Raw genomic sequence first — 24,476 nt, 5'->3', positions numbered from 1 at the left:
GATTTTCAGCTATGCACCTACCATATGCATATGTTTTACGGAGTTGGTAATTATTTAACCTTCTCCGTCCTTAAGATCCTTAGTGTGGATCCTCTGAGTGGCAAGAAGAGTCTGCTGACAATAAGAGATGCTATGAGAACATAAGGACATATATGTGTTTTTCTTAGAGGAATAGGCAAACTGTGATCTGCCACCTACTGAATTCTCTCATCAACCTTTATTCAGAGCATTGGCTAGTGGATGAACATAAAAATCCTCTGATTTTTGAAGCCAGTTTTTAAAGACAGTGTGTGGCTAAGTGATATGGACACTATGCTAATAATCCAATGCTTTTTTAAATATGTTTCCTGTTTCCTACATACTTGTACATGTAATGCATAAATAAGAACCTGCTATAACTCAGAATAAAAATTAACTACAGTTGGGGCTGAATTTAATACAATATTTAGGACATTTGCTTTGTACATGGCCAACTGAAGCTCAACTCCCAGCATCCCATAGTCTCCCAAACCTGCCAGGAGTGATCCCTGAGCACAGAACTAGGAGCAAACCCTAAACATGGATAAACAGTGTTACCCCCAAATTAATCACGAATGAAAAAATTTTAGGCCCTTGCCCTGTAGAGTCCAATGAGGACCACTCACTAAGTTCTAGCTAGAGATGCTACTTTACTATATTTTTTGATTAAAATATAATAATTTTATTGTGGATTAAGATGTATTGATTAAGATAAATTTAAATGCAAAAAATTATTTAAAATGTTAGCACACTTGTCAATCTTTACAATGCAAAAATATAAAACTGCATGTACAATGAGAAAATGTTAGTAGTTCAAAAAGGAACACAGGTCTGGAGAGATAGTAAAGCAGGTAGGGCTCCTGACTTGTGTGCACCAAAGCACAGAGCTAGGAGAAAGTCTTGAACACCAGTAGGTGTGTCTCCAAAGACTTCAACACACATACAAAATATAACACAATGAAAGGGAAATCTTGCTTCACTTTGCTCACCACTCTCTATAATTCTTCCAGAAAGATATTATGCATTTGTCAGAATCTGCATGTACATATGTATGTAAGTATAGGACCTAGCAAATACATAATAACAGAAGATAAAGGAAGTTAATGTGTTATTTCCTCTGAGTATATTATATATTTCAACTTTTAATTTCAATTTTTCTCTTACTCAAAAGAGTATCCTATTAGTCCCTTATAGTCTCCAGCATAAAATGAATTTATGAAGATGGGCTTACTAAATTTCCTTCAAGTGCTCTTTAGAATTTCTTTATCTGGCCACAGTGGTGAAATTTAGTATCCCTTGTCCTATTCTAAGTTCTCTTTGGCAATTTTCTAAATCAGTCCTCTTCTTGGGAGGCATATTAAGAGGGTTTAAAATTTGGATAATAAAATAAATGGCTCATTTCCTGTAAACAGCATTCCAGCATGCATTATTCAGTTGCAGAATTATCCTGATTACTACTGATGACTTCAGGCAGCCCAAGCTCTGTTTTTAGGGTCGCTGACACAGTAGTTATAATTTGAAAGGGGTAAAAATCAGTGGACCTTCCAAAAGGGATTTGTGTTTGTTCTGTTTTGTTTTGTTTTAATCTCCAGTGCTGGGAACTGTACACTTAGTGAAACCAATTTATGTTTTGCCTATTCTGTGAGGAATTGCATTAGGGATCATGAATTAACTGGAAACACATTGGCACACAGTGTTGATGGTTCATTCTAACCTTTTGCAGAAAGTTAGTGTGCCTGAGTATAGAAATAGTTTTACAGGTAGTTGCCTTGAATGTGACTAACCCAAATTCAATCCTTAGCACTCCAAGACAGCCACTTAGAGCAGAGCTAGGAATAATCCCTCTACCAAGTGTGACCCAGAAACCAAAGAAAAAGAAATATAGTGCAAAGAAAGAGTAAGAGAATTAAAGAAAAAACAATGAAAGAAAAAGGGACAAAGAAGAATGAGAGAAAGAGAAGAAAAGAAAAAACAGAAATGAGAGTTAAGGCTGGAGAGATAGTACAGTAGGTAGGGTGCTTGCCTTGCACCATCTGACCCAGGTTCAATTCTTTTTGTTGTTGTTGTTGTTGTTTTTTGGGGGTCACACCCGAGAGCACTCAGGGGATACTCCTGGCTCTATGCTCAGAAATCACTCCTGGCAGGCTCGGGGGACCATATGTGATGCCAGGATTCGAATCACCTTCCTTCTGCATGCCAAGTTAAATGCCCTTCCTTCATGCTCACTCTTTGGCCCCAGGTTCAAATCTTGAACCTAACCCTTGAGCCCACCATGAGTGACTTCTGAGTACAGATCCATGAATAAGCCCTGAGCACCACTGGGTGTATCCTTTCTCCTTCCTCACCTAAAAAAGAAAAAAAGGAAAGAAAAAATAAAGAAAAGAAAAATAAAGAAAGGAAGGAAGGAAGAAAGAAAGAAAGAAGAAAGAAGGAAGGAAAGAAAGAAAGAAAGAAGAAAGGAAAGAGGGAGGGTGATGGAGGCAGGAAGGAAGAGAAGAAAAGAAGAGAAAATAAAGAAAAAGAAAGAAGAAAGAAAGAAGAAAAGCAAAGAAAATAAATTACTGAAAGAAAGAAAAAGAAAGAAGAAAAGCAAAGAAAATAAATTACTGAAAGAAAGAAAAAGAAAGAAGAAAAGCAAAGAAAATAAATTACTGAAAGAAAGAAAAAGAAAGAAGAAAAGCAAAGAAAATAAATTACTAAGGCCAATACATTGATTGACCTGGATAATCGTCGGATTATCCTGAAAAGCAGGGAATTTTTTCCACTTCTGTAAGGCGAGGGTGAGGAGGAAAGTTCCTAGAAGCATCCAGATTGTCCTGGCTAGTGAACTTTGAGTGAGCAGGAGGAGATGATCGCCATGTGGAGAAAGGGTGTGGCAGAGCTTCTTTCTGCATGTCCTGTACCAGCACCTGCAGGTGAGGTCCACCTGAGAGCACGACAGCAGTGAGTTACTGCTCTCGCATGCCTGTGGTCTGCCTTTCTGATAATCTTTAGAGTGCCCGTTCTCTGAAAAGGGGGACTGGGAAAGAAAACAGTCATTTTTAACTTGGGGTGGGGGGAAAGCTTGAAAAAGCAAACCATGTCACGTAAAATTACAAAGCAGTTCATAAAACTGCAATAACTGACCAACACAATGGGAATTTCCTGAAATGGGTGCTCAGATTGGACACCAGTCAGAGGTAATGAAGGGGCTTTACAGAGATGATTAACAAGGGCCTCTATGTTTTATTAGACTCATTTTGCTAATCCCTAAAATTAAGGAATTCCAGGTGTATGGTGCCCAGTATGCAAATGCTTTCCTTCCGCCCGGCTGCTGATTTCATAAAAGGTCCTCAAACAGAGAAATAAAACACACAGAATGGAAAGCTTTACGGCACAGTCGAGAATATTGTGCCTTTAAATAGTTCAGACAAGCAGTTCGTGCTGTAAATTTGCCACAGAGACAAATTTGTGCAAAGCTGTAAAAGGAGCTAAAGTGAAGCTGAAAGCAGGCTGGGGAGGGGAAAAGAGGGGAGCGGAGGGGAAACTCTCAAGACCTTGGTGGCCAAGGCCATGTTGACTCAGCTGAGGCGGCTGCCGGGGCGTGCCAGTGGGGAGCTTTCTGCCCCGAGTGGTTCAATGACACATAGAGAAAGAAAAAGGGGACATTTTTTTTATGATGGGAGCTAAAAGCCTTGCATTTTCTATGTGTTTGAGTTTGGGGGAGCAAGAAACATTAGTCTGATGACCAAATTCAACCAAATCTCTAATAATCCCAAAGCTAAGAATGTTTTTCACCTTTATAAGTACCTAAACAACTAAACAAGCATAAGGTTAAAGATTATCTAAAACGGTGTAATAGTCAAACTTCCCTGTACCGAAATAAAGTTATTTTGGCATGCAATAAATGGTATAAAATGATCTATAATTGTTTATTGGGACAGTGGCAAAGCTGAGAGCTCACCACTTCTTCTGGGAAGTCAAATTTGTTTAGAGTCTAACCTGAAGTTCCCCAATTGATTTGACCTACTGCCCCTTTTTCTAAAACAATGACTCAGCACCGTCCTGAAAATCACTGTGTAATAAGTGAACAAGCAAGGAAGATGCATCAACACCTTTACATTATTTTTTGTTTATATTCCTACCTATATCCTATATCTAACCATATAGGATGAAGATGCAAATAAGAAACCTAGAATCTTGAATAATAAAATGATCTGTGTTAAAAATAAACCATAGTGACATTATACATGACATTAAGACAAGGATAGTAGTAAAATGAAATTTTAAATAACATCATTTCCTGATGAGAAGGATGACTCTGGTGAAATGCTATTGGTTCATATATGCTTGAATCTATTTTTGTCAACAGTATTCTTGCATCACTAAGATTGCCCTTTTTAGTCAAAAAATTATTTTAGTTAACAGATTTGTGACCACACTGAATCCATGAGCTCATAAGTTAGGATAAAGTGTATATATTTAAACTATTGGCAGCCATAAGTAAAATTTCAGTTCTTTTTTTGGGGGGGGGCGGGACACACCCAGTGAAGCTCAGGGGTTACTCCTGTCTATGCACTCAGAAATTGCTCCTGGCTTGGGGGACAATATGGAATGCCGGGAATTGAACCTATGTCATTTATAGGTCAGCCGCATGCAAGGCAAAAGCCCTACTACTGCACTACTGCTCCGGCCCCTCAGTTCTTTTTTGTTTGCTTGTTTTTATCAGTTATCTCCATTATTTTTGTTATTATTGGGATTCTTCTATGTTTATACTTTTGGATCTGAAATCCAATCAGATATGCTGATTTTAAGAATATCTACAAATCATTTACTGAAATCAGAATGAAGAGTTGCCATGTACTGGCAGTAGAAAAGTGGAGATTTTCCTGTTGATGAACACTATGTTTTGCTACTATTTATGAAGAATTGAAAACTGGTTGAATTTCTCATGTCAGAAATTTTGTTTGCACAGAAGTTTTGGCACAAACATGAAATAACATGTTTTTCAATCTAATTCATTTCATTGCCTTGGAGTTATAGATTTTTTCATTAAATTTATTAAACAACGCTGTCAAATAAACTATATCCTTTTTGTAATAAATCAAGTTGGCACATAAAGCATCAATTCTAGCACTGAATTGCAGAGTAAATAATATCTATCCAAACACCTCCTGATATCCAACAAACTTCTTCAGTATGGAACAGCAGTCTATTGGGTTCATCATTTTCAGTAGTAAGTTTTCCAACCTTCATTTTATGAATTTGCTTCAGATTTTATTCATTGTTAATTGTTATTATCAGGTTATCAAAACAACTGTAAGTCAGAAATAAGGAAATATCATTTTTGTTTGTTTGTTTTTTGGGGTGAGGTATTGAACACAAAGCCTAATATATGCAAAACATATGCTCAATTATTGAACTACATCTCTGAACCTGGAGCAACAGTTTTGATAGGATTCTTTGTTTATCAAGTTAACAAAAGTATTTGAGAATAAATGACTACCTCATAATAAGGATTAAAGTTTATTCTGTACTTTTGCTTAAACATAAAAGCAAACAACTATTTATAGCAATCAGCAGATTGATTATGTCATCCATCTTCGCTGAAGCTCTGGTGACAGCTCTGAATCAGCATTGCAGAAAGCTGTGCTTCAGCCTAATCTCAATGTTCTTCTCATTGGGCTCTTTGGGAGACCTCTCACCTGCTCATGCCCTGTGCTGTTTACACTGAGACCTTCACTACTGACTTCTGAGGCCTTTCACAGTCTGAGCACGTGCACCCACTCATACCTGTTCAGTTGCAACTTGTACATATTATGCTTTTGGAGAAATTACCCCACATTTCTGTATTATATACCCTCTTTCACTTTCTTATGGCATATACTAATGTGGCTCTTATGAATCTATTAATGAAAAACATTTTGAATTATTATTGACTGATTTAATGATAAAACCCAATGACCTACATAGGAGTTCACTAAATTTCTTGTCAACAAAACATTAATGATGAATGGTGTATAGAGAGTGCATCTAGAACTGCTCTTCTATATCTATGTCAGAACATCACTGTATCACCCTCGAATCACTGGGGTACCATTAGCAGCAATGGACATGTATTGTTCTGAGGCAATTTATTTTCTTTAAAAATCTCTTCCACTTAATCAAATATTAATTCTCTTTTAATATTTTTTTTAATTTTACCAAATAATTCTTGGCACTATTGGCAAAATGGACTCATGGGGGCTGGAGAGAGATAGTGCAATAATTAGAATGCTTGTCTTGAGCTCAGCCAATCTGAGTTCAAACCTTGGTACCATGTGTAGTCCCTAGAGCTTCAACAGGAGTGAACACTGAGCACAAAGCTATGAGCAAGCCTGAGTACAACAGTGTGGAGCACAAAAAAACAAAACAAAACAAAATGGACTCATGAAACCATAAAAACAGGAATTTTTAAAATACAAACATGAGTTTTCTATACCTTGCAATGTTTCAGCAATTCTTTTAGTCGAGGAAGGATTTGGATCACACAATGATAGAGGCTAATCCTGGCTCTTTGCTCAGAGGACCTTCTTGGGGACTTTCTGAAATGATACCTGTATCTCTCCAAGCAAAACATTTCCTCTATCTCTTTGACTTTTCTTTCCGGTCTACATTTTTGGTGTGCCCAAAAGACTTCTTTCTATTGTTCAAATATATTTCCTGATATTTCCAAATGTCAAAGGTTAGGTAATATGACATGGTGCACATTATCTCATGTATAACTACACCATAGTGTGAGACTTTCCCTATTGAGAACTGGTTAAAACTGTTATAAGAAACACATAATCTCATTAACTAGTTTGGATGATATTGAAAAAATTTGCCTACTAGAGATATTAAAAACCTTTAAAGTGCTCTAAAAAAAGATTATAGTTTTCCAACCAGCATGAAGTTTTGTCAAAAGTTCTTGTAGTCTTGAAAAATTCAGAATTTCATAGTTTTAAACATCTTGGCAATTCAAAAACATCTATAATACTTTGTAGGGGACTTAATAAAATCATACTTTATTCAATATTACATTGTTTACATGTTATCTAGGTTAGCCATGAGATTGTTTTTTTAAAAAATCGATATATTTATCATGATAGGAGTTTACAGTCATCAAGATATATATTTTCTGTACATCTCATTAGAATTAAGAAATTATTTGCAATTATTGTGTTGTTAGAAAACAACTGCAGCATCAGATGCACTGTTGTTTCCATGTAAAAATAAAAATAAAACCAAAACATTAATGAATCAATAAAAATTTGTTTTTTTCTAAGCTTATCATTAGATATATATTTATTATTAAAGTGTCAATTATCAAACTAATTTTATCAACAAATATTTTAATACAATGATATTCAATTAAAATAAATTAAAGTTCTGATTTGCTCTATCTATACTTAAATAATATTCCTCTTAACATATTCCTAACTTTTAATTCAAATTCATTGAGTGAATACTGATCATTTCAGTATCCCTCAGCAGATGGTAGTACCCTCTTAGGAAGTCCTAATGCATATAAAAAACAAAAAATCCCAAATAACTGAAGATTCCTCTTTTTTGGGGGGAGGGTGGATTTGGTTTTTGGCCACACCCAGTGACGTTCAGAGGTTACTCCTGGTTATGCTCTCAGAAATCGCTCCTGGCTTGAGTGACCAAATGGGACATCCGGGGATAGAACCGTGATCCGTCCTGGGTCAGCCACTTGCAAGGGAAATGTCCTACCTCTGCGCCATTGCTCCAGCCCCAGAAGATCCCTCTTTTAAAGCTTTGTCTTTTGTAGTGTAGTCCCAGGCCAGACTTCTACCAGGGCAAGAAGACTGATAATGCAGATTCTACTGAAGCAGAAACTTAGAAGTAGGGAACAGAAATCTGTTTTACTTCCCTGCCTGTTGTATATACAACACATAATTCTGATGCACAGTCAGGTTTGAGAACCAGTCCTGGAGAATCGCTCCAGAGAGAAAGCCTAACAGGATATTTAATATTTTGTCAAATCCTCACTAGTAGATTGTGTATGGGACTTGTTGAATTGGGGAAAATATTTCGCAGGGAGAGGTTCAGCAACAATATATATGCCCTACACAGCAAAATGGTTTTCTGCCCTTTTTGGAAGACAAGATATTCATGGGGGGACATTCTCATCTCCATTCACTCATACATATAAAGGACTGCAAGTAACTTGAAAGCCATACAGGTAGAAGGAACAGCTTTCAAGAATGGGGTATTATAAGACCTTGATATTTCAATTCCTTCCCCTATCCCAGGGTACCTACCACTGCATGAAATACTTAGATTTTCTGGAGGGACTCATTTCCTTGCAGCCTCTAAAGATTATCTGGAAATTACTGGAAACCAGTGACTTGCTAGACAGAGGACATGGTGTCTCCCCCAAGAACATGAGAGAATCATTGAGAAAAATGCAGGGAAATCAGCAGTCTCTTTGGGAAAATGTCTGGTTGTTCACAGTATTTATATGTGTAGAGCACTGAATATTCCATTGTGAAAATATTGAGATAACAACAGCTTAGGGAGCTTTTTCAGTGAAATATTTACTTGGGAGGACAGAGCACATGCCTGACAATAAAAAAAATGTAGGCACATCTGGGTGAACATTATTTAGCTGCAAGTGTTTGCTTAAATATTTTTAATATACATTTATGCACTTTAAATTTATTTTATTGGATGAAATAAGGACTTTGGGGAGAAGTGCTAGGGCATAGATTTTTAAATGTTGTGAGCAAATGAATACAGCCTCTGGTACATGATGGTGCTCCCAGATGCTTTTGTTTGACAGATTATCCTGATGTCCTTCATTTTATTGTGGTGCTAAAGTAATGGGTCTGCCTGGAACAGTTTGCTGACAGATGAGAGCCTTGGCCTGTCAGTGAAATCCCAAGAATTTAAAGGAAAACACAGAACCATTCACCTAGGCTAACACTTATTACCTGCAGTATAGGGGGCATACATGGGGATTGATGGGCTTTTATTTGAACTATAGAAAAAGAGATTTCATCTGTGATTCTTCAGAGAATGAAGGTGCAGACAGGTGGGTGAATGTCTGCAGTCATCTCTCCCCACATTAATCAGATTTCCTGCTTTCCCTGCCAACGGTCATTGGATGCAGACAGCTCCCTCAGTGCTCAACATGTGACAACTAGAGGGAAGATGGGAGCAAGAAACCTAATGAAGACCATCTATTTATTTTATATTTTTCACTTTCCTTTTATAGTATTAAAAATGGTATTGCCATTCCATTTTATTTTATTGCTTCTTTTGCAGAGGTGGTATACCTTTCTTTTTGGTACTTGGATGTGATGATTGTGGTGCACTGGAGATCTCATGCTTTGTTAAGAGAATTGGGGATCTCATACAAGCAGTGCAGCCGGAATTGCACTTGGTGAAGGTGGTTTGGTTGCAGGAAGGGATCAAATTTTAAGATCCGTGTTTGCAAGGCAAGGGCTTTACCATGGGCCCTGAGTTTTTCAAAACAAATTTATTTCAAATGATTACAGACCTTCATGGAGCTCCAAAAGCAGAGCAGAAGATGTTCATATGTCACTCACGAGATTCCCCAACTGTTAGCATTTTACATAACAAAACCATTTCAAAGCTGAAAATTGCTATTGGTACATTAATGATAACTAAAAACTGGCTTTTTTGAGTATCACCTATCACCATGTTTTAAAGTTACTTCCTTTTGGGGGGCACATCCGGTGAGGGGTTACTCCTGGCTATGCACTCAGAAATCACTCTTGGCTTGTTAGACCATATGGGATGCCAGGGGATGGAACTGCGGTCCATCTTAGGCTAGTGCCAGCAAGGCAGATGCCTTACCACTCAGTGCCATCGCTCCGGCCCCTCTTCTTTTAAAGATGCAATGTATATATTACTTGTTTTGTTTTCAGTCAATAATTATAGCAAAATAACTATATTGTAGTTTTTGAATGATAGAAATAATACAACAAAATACTTTATATCTTTTATTACATTTATTATTTTAGTTACTATCACATTGTTACTGTGGGCATATACTCCAGAATCATGAATTCTTGGGTGTTTCAGGCCCCGTTTATTCTTTAGGAGAAGAGGAAATGTGATCATGAAAAGTTATTGCGGTTGACAATATTGGTGATAATCAATAAATCTCATCTTGGTATTTGGTTTAGTTTTTGGTTTTAGGCCACATCCAGCAGTACTTAGAAGTTACTCCTGGCTCTAAAGTTACTCCTGGCAGGCTCAGGGGACTGACCATATAGGATGCAGGAGACTGAGCCTAGGTAGGCCATGTGCAAGGCAAATGCCCTATCAGCTTTGTTCTAGCTTCAGCCCCTCATTTTGGTATTTAGACACAGAATCTCTTGAAGCTACTTAAAGCACGGTAATTTGATTTGGCCAGTGACATGAGAGTGGTCTTCTTTTCCAGGTTTTTCCTCACACAGCTATACATATTTTGAGAAAAAGATTTACATGAATAGGCCATGAGACAAGGCACTTAATGGAGTGTAATCTTGTGGGACAACACAACCATCTCACCAGCAATAGTCTGGCCTGGTGTGGGAAATAAACATTGTTAACTGTAAGCTACGAAGTGGTGTCAAAGGTCACCTAACCTAGCTTTTCCTGATTGCAATAGGCATGGCACCATCTTGGGAGGAAAGGAGAGTATACTTGGGTGTTCTGGTTTGTGGTTTGACCTAATCAAAAAACTGTTGTTGCTCTGGGAGAAACTTTTTTTAGCTGATGGGCGATTGAGAGTGGTGCTCCTTCTTGCTTAGAAAGTATCTTCTTCAAACTGCCTTGCCCTTGGTCAAGTAAAACTGAGGTAAAGGACCACTTATTCATTCTGACTCAAGATTATCTGGCAGTTGAGTCCTGAGATCTGAGAAACAAACTTTCCAGCTGATTTTGATGCACATTCTAGTTGGAGCATCACTAGTCTAAATATTTCTTTACTTTTATATTTGCAGATTTTTTTTTGCTGTTTTATGAATTCCTGGAAGTGTACAGATAGTAAGACCTGTCTTTCCACAACAGGCTGGGATCAAGGAAGGTCTTCCAAAGAAAGATTTTAAAATGCAGCATGTGATGGGCAGAGCAATAGCACATATGTTTGCCTTGCATGAAGCTCATCTGGACTTGATCCTCAGGATCTCATTTGATCCTCCAAAGCAGGAGTAATTTCTGAAGGCAGAGTTAAATGTAAACCCTGAGAACTGACGGGTGTGACTCCCAAACAACAAAAATATAACATACATCCTCTCACATTCTGATAGCCCTTTTTGAGTTTAGGTAAAGGAAATGATGTTTTACCTAGTTAGGATTTGGAGGATATATCCTATTAACCATAATTTTTTTCATCTTAAACAAAGATTTAAACAAAAATTTAAACAAACATAATCTTTAAACAAAGATTATTCTATTGTTTTATTATCACATGCAACTCTGATAAAGTAGTTTGGGTTCTTGATTGATCTTCCAAAGATTTTCCAACTTAACTCTTCCATACTCATTGACTTGTAATTGTATTTGAGTGATAAAAAAAAAATCAAAGAGCATGATGCTCTTCACAATGGGAGAAATGCTGCTAATTGTGCCAGCACCAGGGAGAGAACATTGCTTTTCACATGACAGTCTGAGTGAAAGCTCTTGGTCTGGAGATGGCCAGCTTAGGCTATTGTGTTAAACATTCCACACCTGGAACTGAATCTATACTAAGGCATTTGCCCTACATAGGGTAGACCTGGGTATTGATCTCTAGTACCACTCATGATCCTCTGAGTCCAGACAGGAGTGATTCCTGAATGTAGGCAGAGCCAGGAATAAGCTCTGCACACTGCTGGGTGTAATAAAAAAAATTAAAAAACCCACTATTTCTGGAGGTGTATTTTTGCTGAATACCTCAGCCACCCTAGGGACTACAGGAGGAGCACTCCACAGTACTGTTATTTATTTATTCACAGGCAGCAAAGAAAACCTTTGGGAAGTGAACTGACTATCATAGGCACTGCTCTAATCAAAACTAATCAAACAGTTGATCAAATAAAACAAATGTAATCAAAACAGCTGCTCCTCTCTGGCTCCCTGTATAGCCTAAGCTTTTTTTCAGGTAGAAAACTAGAAGTTGAAGGAGACTTAGCAGGTCTCTTGGAGAGAAGGGGCAGGAGTGTGAGACTGAGCATGACAGTTCATTGGCTTTTCCTAACCTTGTTCAAGGAGGTGAAAGTCAGTTTTTGAAGTATATAATATAGACAAGGTAGGGACACATTTTGTTCCTCCTACAAAGCAGATGTCCCAAGGGACAAATGTAACTGGCATACTATGTGGCGACTTCTCTTCTGAATGGCCCTGTCATTTTGAAATTTTCCATGTAAAGAACATTGTTTGATTGACTTTGTCCCACAGTTAGACAACCAGAAACCTTGGGGACACAGGAGAAGAAAGTGATTTACTTTTGCTTCTTATAAAAAGAGTAAATATGGGGTTAGAGATATAATAGTTTGTGGGATATTATTTTCATATGAGGGGTCTTGTTCTATCCCTACCATCAGGTAATTTACAGAGGAGATGTAGTTCTGAAGCTCCCTGAGATATCTGGATGTGACTCTGCTGTGCCCAGAACCAAAGGTACACAGTTTTGAAGCTTCTGATTCAGATGGCATTTCCAGAAATGTTCTAAGGCTCCTTGAACACTTCTTGGGAGCCTCCCCCCCCCCAATAAAGATAGCAAGTTCGAGCCCAGAAAAAAAAAAGTAAAAATATCCTTAAAAAAATAAAACTGTCCACAGAAAAGTTAACTGTATTAGAATTTTGATATGTTTACTACAAAGTTATATATAAAAGATAACAAACTAAGGTTACACTGCATTTATTCTCACATTATATATTTAAACAAGTTCTTTTAGTTACCTTGAAATTACAAAGTTATTTGTTATTGGTCTCAGGAACATAATGTTTTAATACCAATCCCTTCTCTTTAATACCAGTCTCCCTCAATTCTTCTCATTTCCATTTGTCTCTCACCAGTCTGCTTCTACAAGAGACAATATATATCTATATACATATATATAATTTTCACGGTGGTTTACAGTGCTGTTGTTGACAAGGTTTTATATATAAAAACATTATATTTGTTAAGAGTTATGAGTCTATTTAGAATCTGTTCTTAACCTTATCCACAGTGTGCAAAACCAGGAAAGGAGGTTGCTGCTAGATCGCATCTTACAGTGCTCAGGGATTACTTCTGGCTTTATGTTTAGGAATTACTCCATGGGTGACCAGATGTGTGCTAGGGATTCAGTTGGGTTAGGTTGCATACAAGACAAGCACCTGAAGCTCTATGAGGTTATTTAAACACCTATGTCGGATTTCATTTACTTAGTTTATAAAATTTATTTGTAATTTTGTTGTACCAAGATTTCTTGAGAGCTTTCCAGATCCTGGGAATATGGAGTAAGGAGGATAACCCCCAATAGCCTTCTCTGTTGCTCTGTCACTCTGAGTTAGAAAACAGCCCATCAAGCCAGAATGCTATAGCAAGATATCATTCCCTTTTTCATACAAAAGGAATGAGGACTTTTTTTTTTTTTTAGATTTTAGGATTTGACTCACTGCAGACAAATTGGAAAGTGCTGCTCAGGCTGCCTGCAGGCCAGGCCTCTACGATCGATGACAGTTATGTGCAATAAGCAGACCACCTCTCCTCCTGGGGAAACTTGCTGATTCATGGTGCTGCATCCAGGTTTCCTCTCAGCTCAGGGCTGTTTTCTGGGCCTAGCCACTTATTTATCTTTGACAGAATCTCTATCTGAAGCTTTCCCAAACCTCAGCGCAGTCCATGGGGTTCCAGGCATATGATGGGAGCAGGCATAGGGCTTAAGTGAAAGGGCTCACGGTTTCATAAAGTGTTGGCAGAACAGTATGGAAATAGGAGAGGGATTGCTGCTGGAACAAAAGTTTCACACTTCACTATCATGGCCTATAAAGTAGGGTTCTGTCCATTTTGAGAGTCTAAATACTACACTAGGTCCTAAGCTCCACACATCTGATTGCTTTGCCTCATGTTCTGGCATTTTCCCATGCAGAGAGCATGTTGATATGTCACAGGTTCTTAACTAACAGGAAAACTTGAAAAGGTGAAGCTGTCACTTCAGGCTCTGAATCTAGCCACAGACATGTCCCTCCATTCATTGTCTTTCGTGAATAAGAATTACAGTGACCATTTAGAAATCCAGTTTACTTTAGGAGCCAGAGAGGTGGCGCTAGAGATAAGGCCTTGCAAGTACTAGCCTAGGACGGACCACGGTTCCATCCCCTCGCGTTCCATATGGTCCCCCTAAGCCAGGGGGCGATTTCTGAGCACATAGCCAGGAGTAACCCTGAGTGTAAAAAAAAGAAAAAGAAAAAGAAAGAAAAAGAAATCCAGTTTACTTTAAATTTATAGATTAGCACACCTCATGCAAAAAATTTTAAGATTACTTTATTAGGCTCATCTATGTCATCCAATTTATCCATTGGAAATGTAGGTAGGAATTAGAACTATTTATTTATGTATTTATTTATGTATTTATTTATTTATGTATTTATTTATGTATTTATTTATTTATTTATTTATTTTCGAGACTATTCCCAGAAGTGTTCAAGGTTTACTTCCCAGATCTGAGCTTGAGAATAATTCCTGATGGTGCTGTTGTACCATATGTGATGTCAGGGATTAAAACTGGGTCAGCCACTTACAAGGAAAGCACCTCCCCCCATACTCTTCCAATTTTTCAGTTTCTCCATTTTATAATTTTGGAGTTTTTGAGAACTTTTCTGCATGATGGCATATCCACCACAATTCTGTTTCAGAATACTGCCTTTCCTTTGCTCAGATTCAGACACTTTCCTTCATTAATCTTGGCTACAAGTTCTGTTTTCATTATGTATTAATTTATCTGTCTAGGACATTTCATAGAATCAGGACCATTTCATATGTGATCTCTTATAGCTGGCAATTTTTTCTAAACATAGTGTTTCAGAGGCCCATCCATGTTGCTACATGTAGCAGTTGCACATACTTCTTTTGATTCTGAACAATACTTGATTGTATGGTCTATGATGTGTTACACATCCACTTATCTGCCTATTCCCAGGACCAGTTGGATTATTTTTGGTTTGGGACTATTATGAATGAAATTCAATGAGAAAGTTTTGATAGATTGACTGTAAATAAAAATTATTTCTGCTAACCCAGAGGACAAATGTCTCAAATTGTTTGGACAAGCAACTTTAAGACTCCAAGGTCTATAAAAAAAGTCACAATTTCCTAAAGATGTGAACATTTTCAGATGCTTTCTCCTAGTGATTCCCTTAAGCAAACAAGCAAGCAAGTAAACAAACTAACAAACCTTCAGCAGAGCCAGATATGACTCAAAGAACTGGAGCATATGCTTTGCATGCAGGAGCCCTGGGTCATTACCTTGCATCATGTGGTCCTGCAAGAATTGAATCTGGATAGCATGGAGGTAATGCTTTTGCCTTGCATGCAGAAGGTTGGTTGTTCAAATCCGGGCATCCCAAATGGTCCCCTGAACCTGCCAGGAGCGATTTCTGAGCATAGAGCCAGGAGTAACCCCTGAGTGCTGCAGGTATGACCCAAAAACAAACAACAACAAAACAAACAAACAAAGAATTGAATCTGGAATGGTTCCCATTTCCACCAGATAGAATCCCTAAAATAACCCGAAAAAAAATTTAGGTTGGAGTTATTATTTTCACATGTTTTCATTTTATAAAAATATAGACTGAAGTTAAGCTTTCTTAGAACCTAACTTAGCTTCTGAATACTTACAACAGTTAGATATAGAGTTGGGCCTACAAAAATATTGTTTGAAATGAGTGAAAAAAAAAAATAAATGTTCCAAAGGAGTGATGCAAGACATTTTAGGCTTCTAAGACATCTCAGTCTGAAGCTTAAGAAAACAAGATACAGATCTTTGTGTTCAGTAGGCAACAAGTGACTAGAGTTTAAGAAGTGTAGGAATAGTGTGAGAAGGGGGTGAAGGAAGTCCCACTAAAGAAAACCACCCTCTAGGTGAGGTTGCCTACTCCTTTGGCTCCTTCACCTGAGAGGAAAACACTACAAAGTTCATTAAGAGAAAACAAATGGGAGTAAATTAATATAAAAAAAGAATACCACACAGTAGTAAAAAGCAATCAAATCACAGCTGTTCAGAGGATAAAGAACCTCAAAGCTATGATCAGAGAGAGACACCAGAGAGCATAATGTATGATCATGCTGTATGATGTATTTAAATCATTTCTAAGATGAGTAAAATTAAACCATTAAGTTTAACAAGCATACAATCAGAGATGTGTGCTAAGGAAGTGATGCAAACTATAAAAAAACAGTGAGAGAGTACCGGGGATAGTGGTAAAGGAAGGTAAACTGGTGGTGTGCTTGGTGTTAGAATATTGTGTGTCTGAAATTATATTATAAACAACTCTGTCAAACATGCTTCCTTATTTATAAAAAATAATATAAATGTATACATAAGAGATTTTAAGTGAAAGAGCAAACATATAATCTTCAGAAAAGTAGTGAGTAGGTCAGAGAAGGACAGGAGGTGATTGAAAGAAGAGAAGGCTAGGGTGTCATGGCTGAAGACCTGGGTGCTCCCATAGAAAATCACTGAGCTGGAAACTTGGTTTGTTTTCCAGTGTACATTTTACTTTTTCCAAATGGCAATCTGATGAAGGAAAAACAGAAATTCTCAAATGAAAAAAAAAATTCTAAGCAAGCAGATTGTAGATTATAGTTGAGATTATAGTTGAGATCTTTATAGTTGAGCTCTACATCCATTAACCAAGTATGACATGTTTTTTCAGTACAAGCTACTCTTGGTAGCTTATGCTTTCTGTGGATTTGGACTCAATTCAAACCCCTGCCAGTTGGTTGGGGCCATTGTTGAGTACTCGACTTTTCAAGAGAGTCATTCCAAAATTTTTTTTTTTTGGTTTTTTGGATGCAGATTATTTTTTCTTTTTGGCAATAATATCTCTCACCTGAATATCTGATGATAAATTGTGAATTAGTCTTTGTGGAAGCCCTTTAAAATCAGTTTCCTAAATAGAACAGATAAGGTACAAGGAAGACAGGAGAAAAGGCAGAGAAAAGGCAGACAGGAGAAAGACACTTCACTCTAGGTATAAAACTAATGACTTAATTTAGGAAGCATTAGATTTGCCTTTTGACTTCTTTCTACCTCCATTTCTGTGCTCTTCTCACAGCTTCAGATCTCTCTCAGGTTCAGAAACTCCTTCCAACTATAGAACTTCAACTGAAGCTGCCTGTTCCAAAGGAAAGCCACCATTTTAGAGCCTCTACCTCCTACAGAACTTAAAAACACTAAAGCTTAAGTTATGGGTGTCGAAGGAACCTGCAACAGATACACGAAAGTTCCTTTAAATAATTTTTTGTTCCTTTTTGTTTTTTGGACTATTCCTGGCAGCACTCAGAGCTATTCCTGGCTTTCTGCCCTGAAATTTCTCCTGGCAGGCTCAGGTGACCATATGGGATGCTGGGGACTGAATCTGGGTTGGCCACATGCAAGGCAAATGCTCTACCCTCAGTGCTATCACTCCAGCTGCAGCCCTTGGGTGACTTTTGAGGAGGGTCAGCACCAATGCACCATAATTCAGGAGGGAATTGTGTAAGTGGAGTGTTTTAGAGGAGAGGGGCCTTGGTGACCTACTATCCAGAAAAGGCTCTTATGCCTGCCTTTAAATTTTCCTTCATCCCTTCTCATTACATCTAGTGACCTTGGGTTAAACTTGAGTTCTGAAAAGTGGAGGCAGAGCTAGGGAGATACTTCAAATGACCAGAGCACATAACTACATGCTCCAACACTGAGTTTGTTTCCTAACACCATGTGGTACCCTGGGTACCATATATTGCTCTGGTTGCCCTGGAGCACCACTGGGTGAGCCCTTTGAATCTCTGGGCCCTAGTACTGAACCATCAAAATTGCAGTATCTGGCTGAGTGTCTCCAGAAGTGGCTCCTCTAGCTTAGCTAGAAAGCATCTCCAAATAAAATTAGAATAGAAGGTAAGTAAGTAATAGTACCTTTTTTATAAATTAGAGGTGAGGGCCGGGGAGATAGCACAGTGGCGTTTGCCTTGCAAGCAGCTGACCCAGGACCTAAGGTGGTTAGTTCGAATCCTGGCGTCCCATATGGTCCCTCATGCCTGCTAGGAGCTATTTCTGAGCAGATAGCCAGGAGTATCCTTGAGCACCGCTGGGTATGGCCCCAAAACCAAAAAAAGAAAAAAAGAAAAAAAAATTAGAGGTGATTTAGAATTGGTGTCTAAAGGATAAGATAAAATCACATGATATTTCTGCTTGTGGCTCATTGGACACAAGCTCATATCCATTTGGCCAAGAGGTAAGGGAATAACAATTGTCAGCTAGGTGGACAGATGTTCAACAACTTTCCTTAATGAAAATAAATATTGGAGGTGAGTAGTTTTACTAAGGTTGTTTGTAACAAAGTACCACAGACCAGTGACGTTAAAAACAAAAAACCTATTTCCTCATAGTTGTGGCAGTTGAATGTTAAAATCAAGGTGGTAATAGAGTTGAGTGTTCCTGAGATTTCTCTCCTTTGGAGAGATTCTTTGTATCCACACTTAATGGTATTCAATGGATTATCTGTCTTTGTGCTCAGAGATCACTCCAGGTGGCATTCAGGAGTACCCTATTCATGCTTTGTTTGAATCAGAGTTGGCCATGTGTAGGACAAATACTTTTAATTGTATACTATCTCTCTGGTTCACAGCTTGCTCGTTAGGTGTTAGGCCCATCATTTGGATAACGTGAAATAGATGTTATCAAAATGAAAATGTGCATGTATATATTCATGTAGGCACTTCAGTACATAGTGATGAATAATCTGGTACCTATAGCTTTTTGCTATAGGTGCTGGTGAACAAGACCTTGCCTTCACGAAACTTGTACTATAAAATGACAATGACAAATGTGCTATCTTCTTACAACTTATATAAAATCATACTTTTTCTAAGTAAATAATAAGATAACTAATAAGATTTATAGAAATCTTATTAATAAAGTTAATAAGGTTCATAGATAATGCCAAATCATGACACTGAGGTTTAGGATTAAAGCAAAATAGCTGGATAATTTGTTCAAAAGTGGCAATTCAATATTCAGAAAGGGTTCATGTGGAGTTAGCACTAGCGGTTAAATGAACAGTTGAGAAGAAGCTGAAAGAAAAGGAGGAGGAAAGAACTATAAAGACCAAGCTTTGAGTAGGGGGCAGTTGTGTCTGAAGAATAGAAGGCCTGGGGTTGCAACTGGTGGAATGATAGGGAAAGAGAAATGGTAGGAAGAGAAAGTTGGAGGTTTGTAGGATCAAAAAACATGAGAGGGGGCTTTAGGCTAACATAAAGGCATAAATTTTACTCTACAAAGAAATACAAGCAGAAAAGTGATGTCATGGGATTAAAATCATGGATTTATAACTGACAATAACATTTTATGTTGCAGCACACAGAGTGCTTCCAAGGGAATTAGTGTCTTTGGTGGTTCTTGTGGACAGATGATTATGCACTCCAGAATACATTTGACTGCAATATGATGCCTTCAGTATGTTCCAGCCTATGTATATTTAGTTGAAGTTCTGATGTATATGCTAGTCTTTGGAGACCTATATGATTCTCAGGATTCTGAGTATTATCAACACCAAATCGTGTTATTCAAGTAGAGATGAATTTGTATTTAATAAAGACCTTGAAACAGATTTTGTAAATTACTTTTAAAAATGCAAATTGTAATGATTAGATTTTTCTTGTTATATATTACACACAGCATACAATTATTTTTAAACATTTTTCACTTCCATGATTCCTTTTGCCATTAATTTCATTTTGGTAAAACTACTGGGAAGAGTTCCTGGCAACTGAGTGTTTGGATACTGGTGACTGAGAAGTCACTGTACAGTACTAGAGAATTGCTACCTTGCTTAGCTATACAAAATTATACACAATGTTGCAACAATTATGCTCTGGCAGTTAGAACCAATAAAACATCACAAAACATTGATAGAACAGTTCTATTTAGTAAAAGTATTGAAAAAATGCACTACAAAACAATTAACAAGTAACTTGCTGTGGCAGAGAAAGGAAAATAAACCTGCTCTAGGATAGAATCTCAGAGTGGTGTCAGCCTGAGAAGAAGTGAAGTCATAATTGTGGAAGTCACAATCAGGCTAGCTAACACTGAAAGTTTCATAGAGGTCAAGTATCAGGTTAGGTGATCTAAAGACTAGTAACATCTTATCCTTACTGCAGCTCATCAAAGGGAGGGAGCTGTATCATTCTCTCTTACAGAGATGGATGGTGTAGTCCAGGAATACTAAATATCTTGAGTGACATCAGTAGCTTGATTCTAATGGCTATAGTACTTATCCAGCTTTCTTGAAAACCCAGACTGGCTGCTTTTACCAATGTTTCCTAAAGCTATTTCTCCCCCCACAAAAAAAACTGTAGGTCAAACTGTAGGCAGTAGAGATGATATAGAATTGAATACTCTTAGACAAATAGAAACTAAAATTTATTCATTTTAGTTTATGATATTTGGCCTCCCAATCAGGGCTCAGGAAATCAGAGGACACCAGCCATTCTCAGAATGGTCTAAGTATATGATATTACTCATCCCTGTGGTACTGGGATTACCCAAGGCCACCCATGCAGTACTAGGGGTTTGTCCATAGAGCTACATGGCAGGACAACATGGATCAAAGAATAAAATCAGAGTCTGGTAAAAGTTGGGCATAAAGCATATTTAGAATACATTTGTTGGCTGTTTGTAATTCTGTATGCAATTTTAGAGAAAACTTTATAGGTTTGATGACTAACTCAAACCCATCAAGATCTTAGACTTTGCTAGGATTTCTATGAGTCAGGAACATTCCATTCTGTTCTGTCCTTTCATCCCTGGTTGCTTTACATCCGCTCCCCTCTCCTGAAATCATCAAGATCCCCCTCTACCACCACTTATCATTTTTATTGGCCTCTGCCTTTGGTCCCTCAGTGCCCTGTCCTCTTCTCAGTTTTATTGTCCTCTTAGGACAGTAAGATTTCTCTTAAGCATACTCTGTCCTTATGAAGGAAGAAGAGCAGGATGACACTTAAAAATCTTGGATACCTGTGTGTCCCTGGGTAAAATATTTAACCACTCTGAGCCTGACAATTCCTCATTCATCAAAATGGAAATATTAATGGCATTATATCTTGTTATGTTCAATTCACTACTATTCAAGCACACACCCAGCATATATGCGATGCAACTGGACTATGCTGGCACTTTGGGGATATTTAGTATATAATAGCTTTTGCTTAAATATATTTTCTATGCACTCTAACAATTTAGGGTCATTTTCTGCTAAGAAGTTTATGGGAAGAGAGAAAGCTCTATGAGAAAAAACACTGTGCCAGTGCTGTTTCTCTTCTGTTTTAAGCATCTACCACCAGAAGAAAACTGGTATCTATTTATTGAGTATATACTTTAAAAAGTATATTTATTCATATTTAGGTTCTGTATTAAATCATTGATATGCAATGCTTAATCCACACTATGATTCCCTTGGGATGACTTCTATCTTTTCAAAATCAGAATGGTCTAGCTAGAAATGATGCATATTAAGCACATACTATTCTTCTCTAATTAATTATGAAGAAAGAAGGAAAAAAACAGAATAAAGAGTGGAAGCAATAGAAGAATGGAGAAAGAAAGATGAAATCATTCTTGGGTCAACTCAGCATCCATTCCCTCCATAAACCAACACTCCTGTGTGGTGTGTGTCTCACCCAGACACCCAGCATTTAATGGTCTGGTCCTCGGCTTGTTCAGTATGAGGGCACAATTCTCAAAGGAACCTCATTGCAACTGATCACCCCAGTGTTCCCTAAAATAACCAGAGAGTATTTCATTAGCACAAGTGAACTGCACCTGAGACTCTGCATGGTGCTGCAGGTGTATGGAGTTCTGCCAGGGCAGGGGACAAACAGGGACAGACAGACCAGGTGGTTTTGGATCCCAGAGGGACATGGTGCTCAGGAAATGGAGTTTATTACAGTCCAAATGACAAAACCTTCTGTGCAGAGTCACAGGCTGATAGCAGTCAGACTGCCAGAGCAGGACTGACAGCAGGACTGACTGCCAGAGCAGGACTGACCTTCTGGTGAGTGTTCCCCACACTAGGTAACAGGCGCCTAGTGTCTGGGATTTCCTCATTGATGGTTTTTCCAGATTGTTCCAGACTGGTGTCCTGCTCTGGCTCTAGTCCTGCCCCATTCAGATTGAGTCTTATTTCATGGGCACAGTTTTGAAAATCCTAGATAGGCTGGCCCAGCCTGTGATCCGGCACTCTTCCTTGGAGAGAAAAGACTTACACCTGTCTGTGGCATGGGAGGGTGAGGTGGGGAAAGTGCAGTATTCAAAACTCCAGAGAGCTGCTCAGATTCTTTGGGCTACATCTCCAAGCACCGCTGCATTTCTTTTGAATCAGGAAGGAAGCAGGTCTTTGGATTTCTCTGTATTCTTTCCCATTCTGGAGATGGAGGCTGCTTGGCATAATCTCTCAACACCATATGAACTGTCCAGACTGTTTGCTCTCTGTCTCTGTCAGCATATAAGGAACCTTCCCTCTGCAATAACATCAATTTGGTAATTCAATATGTGGTAAACTTCCCCCCCCATACAAAAACTATATTAAGGTTAGCATATTTCCCTGGACAAAATAATTTAGGTCTTAAACTATGCACCCCAGGAAAAAATAGGATAAAACATAAAACATATATCTTTTAGATATAGAGGACCACATAGGCAAAAATAGAATAGGACCATGTCATGGCTTTATATTAAAGGAGAGCCTAGTGATTGGCTATGTCAAATATCACAGTTTCTGCTCTTAAGAGGTACACAATGAATTTTGTTATGCTTACTGTTCTTAATTTCTCTGTTTTAAACAAAATTTAAACAATAACTTAAAAACTTAAACAACTCACATTTTGGTATTCTGGGTGGAGAGATATTTTATAAAATAAATACCAGCCTCTGAGCTCACTCCCCAGGTAATCCTAAATCTTGGATAAATCCTTGTATGTTTGTTTCATTCTCTGTGACATACGCCCACTGGACAGAGGTCAAAGGTACCAACTAGATTAGGGTGATAAATTGCCACAAAATAAAAATAGCCACTCTCCATCTTTGACCTAGCCATCAACTGAAAATGATTTTCCAACTTTTATTATAGGTACTGCTTATGTTTCTTGAGTCCTAGACCATGTGCTCAATGCCTTATGATTAGATTCTCTAAACCCCACTTGTTTGTTACTGGCAAATGACATGCCCACTTTACAGAAAATTTAACTTGAGGTTTCCAGAGTTTTATTTGGATTTATTTGGATTTATTTTCAAAATATGAGATCTGATGAACTACTGAAGAAGAATCTAGACTATCCCCCTCTAGATTTCCGAGTTACAAGTGAAAAGACCTCTCTCTATTACCATTGGTGAGACATAGAATCTGTCTTTTCTATGTTTGAAACAATTATATTATGTGCGACTTGGACTCTCCATTTTGCTGAGAATGTTTGCTGAGTATATAATTCTCAACTTCCATTTGTGAAATGGAAGTTGTAATGACAAAGGAAATTCACAATTACCAAAAATGTTGAAGAATATCGGAAGAGTATATGTAGGTAAGGCTTGTTTGGGTTAATTAAAACACTGGGAATTTGTTGAAAGGATTTGTTGAAAATTTCTTTTTACAGCTAGAGAAAATGTTGTCATTTATTATTTCTTTCACTAAATAGTAAATAACAGTGGCAGGATATCGGATAGTGCAGGTCTAGAGAGGTTTTTTTATTTTTCTTTCTAATGTACTGTGGTGCTTGTGGGAATAGAAAAAAATTTTGGACTCAGTCTATCCCTAAAATGGTTATGCTAGAGATTAGGAAAATCAGAGTTTAGGCATGTGACCAAATCCATAAAGAAAGAAACAGGGATGCCAGGATTCAGTTCCCCAGCTTCTCTTTGCAATCCTCCGCAGACCTTCTCTTGCCCAGGGTGGGGCTGAGCCTCCTTGGCTAGTTAGCAGCCCAGAGCCAAAGGGTGCCTATGAGTTGTATGCCTGCAGCCAGGCCTGGCAGACCAACAATGGTGTGATTGATGGTTCTGCTACTTTTGTCATTTATTTGCCTTGTTTTGTTCCTTCTCCCAACAGAGCTGATAAGGAAGGTTTTGCTAGAGAATCATGTATCTCTTCTTTTTTTTCTTAAAAAAAAAAAAAAAAGAAATAAAAACTTTGGCCAGTGAAACAGTTCTCGTTACTCCAACTACTTTTCAAGGTTAAGCCATTTTGCATTATATAGCTTATAAATTGGG

Source organism: Suncus etruscus, chromosome 14, assembly GCF_024139225.1.
Source record: "Suncus etruscus isolate mSunEtr1 chromosome 14, mSunEtr1.pri.cur, whole genome shotgun sequence".
In the NCBI taxonomy this organism is placed as follows: domain Eukaryota; kingdom Metazoa; phylum Chordata; class Mammalia; order Eulipotyphla; family Soricidae; genus Suncus; species Suncus etruscus.
The sequence above is the reverse complement of the archived record's forward strand: the minus strand, read 5'-3'. Positions refer to the sequence as shown.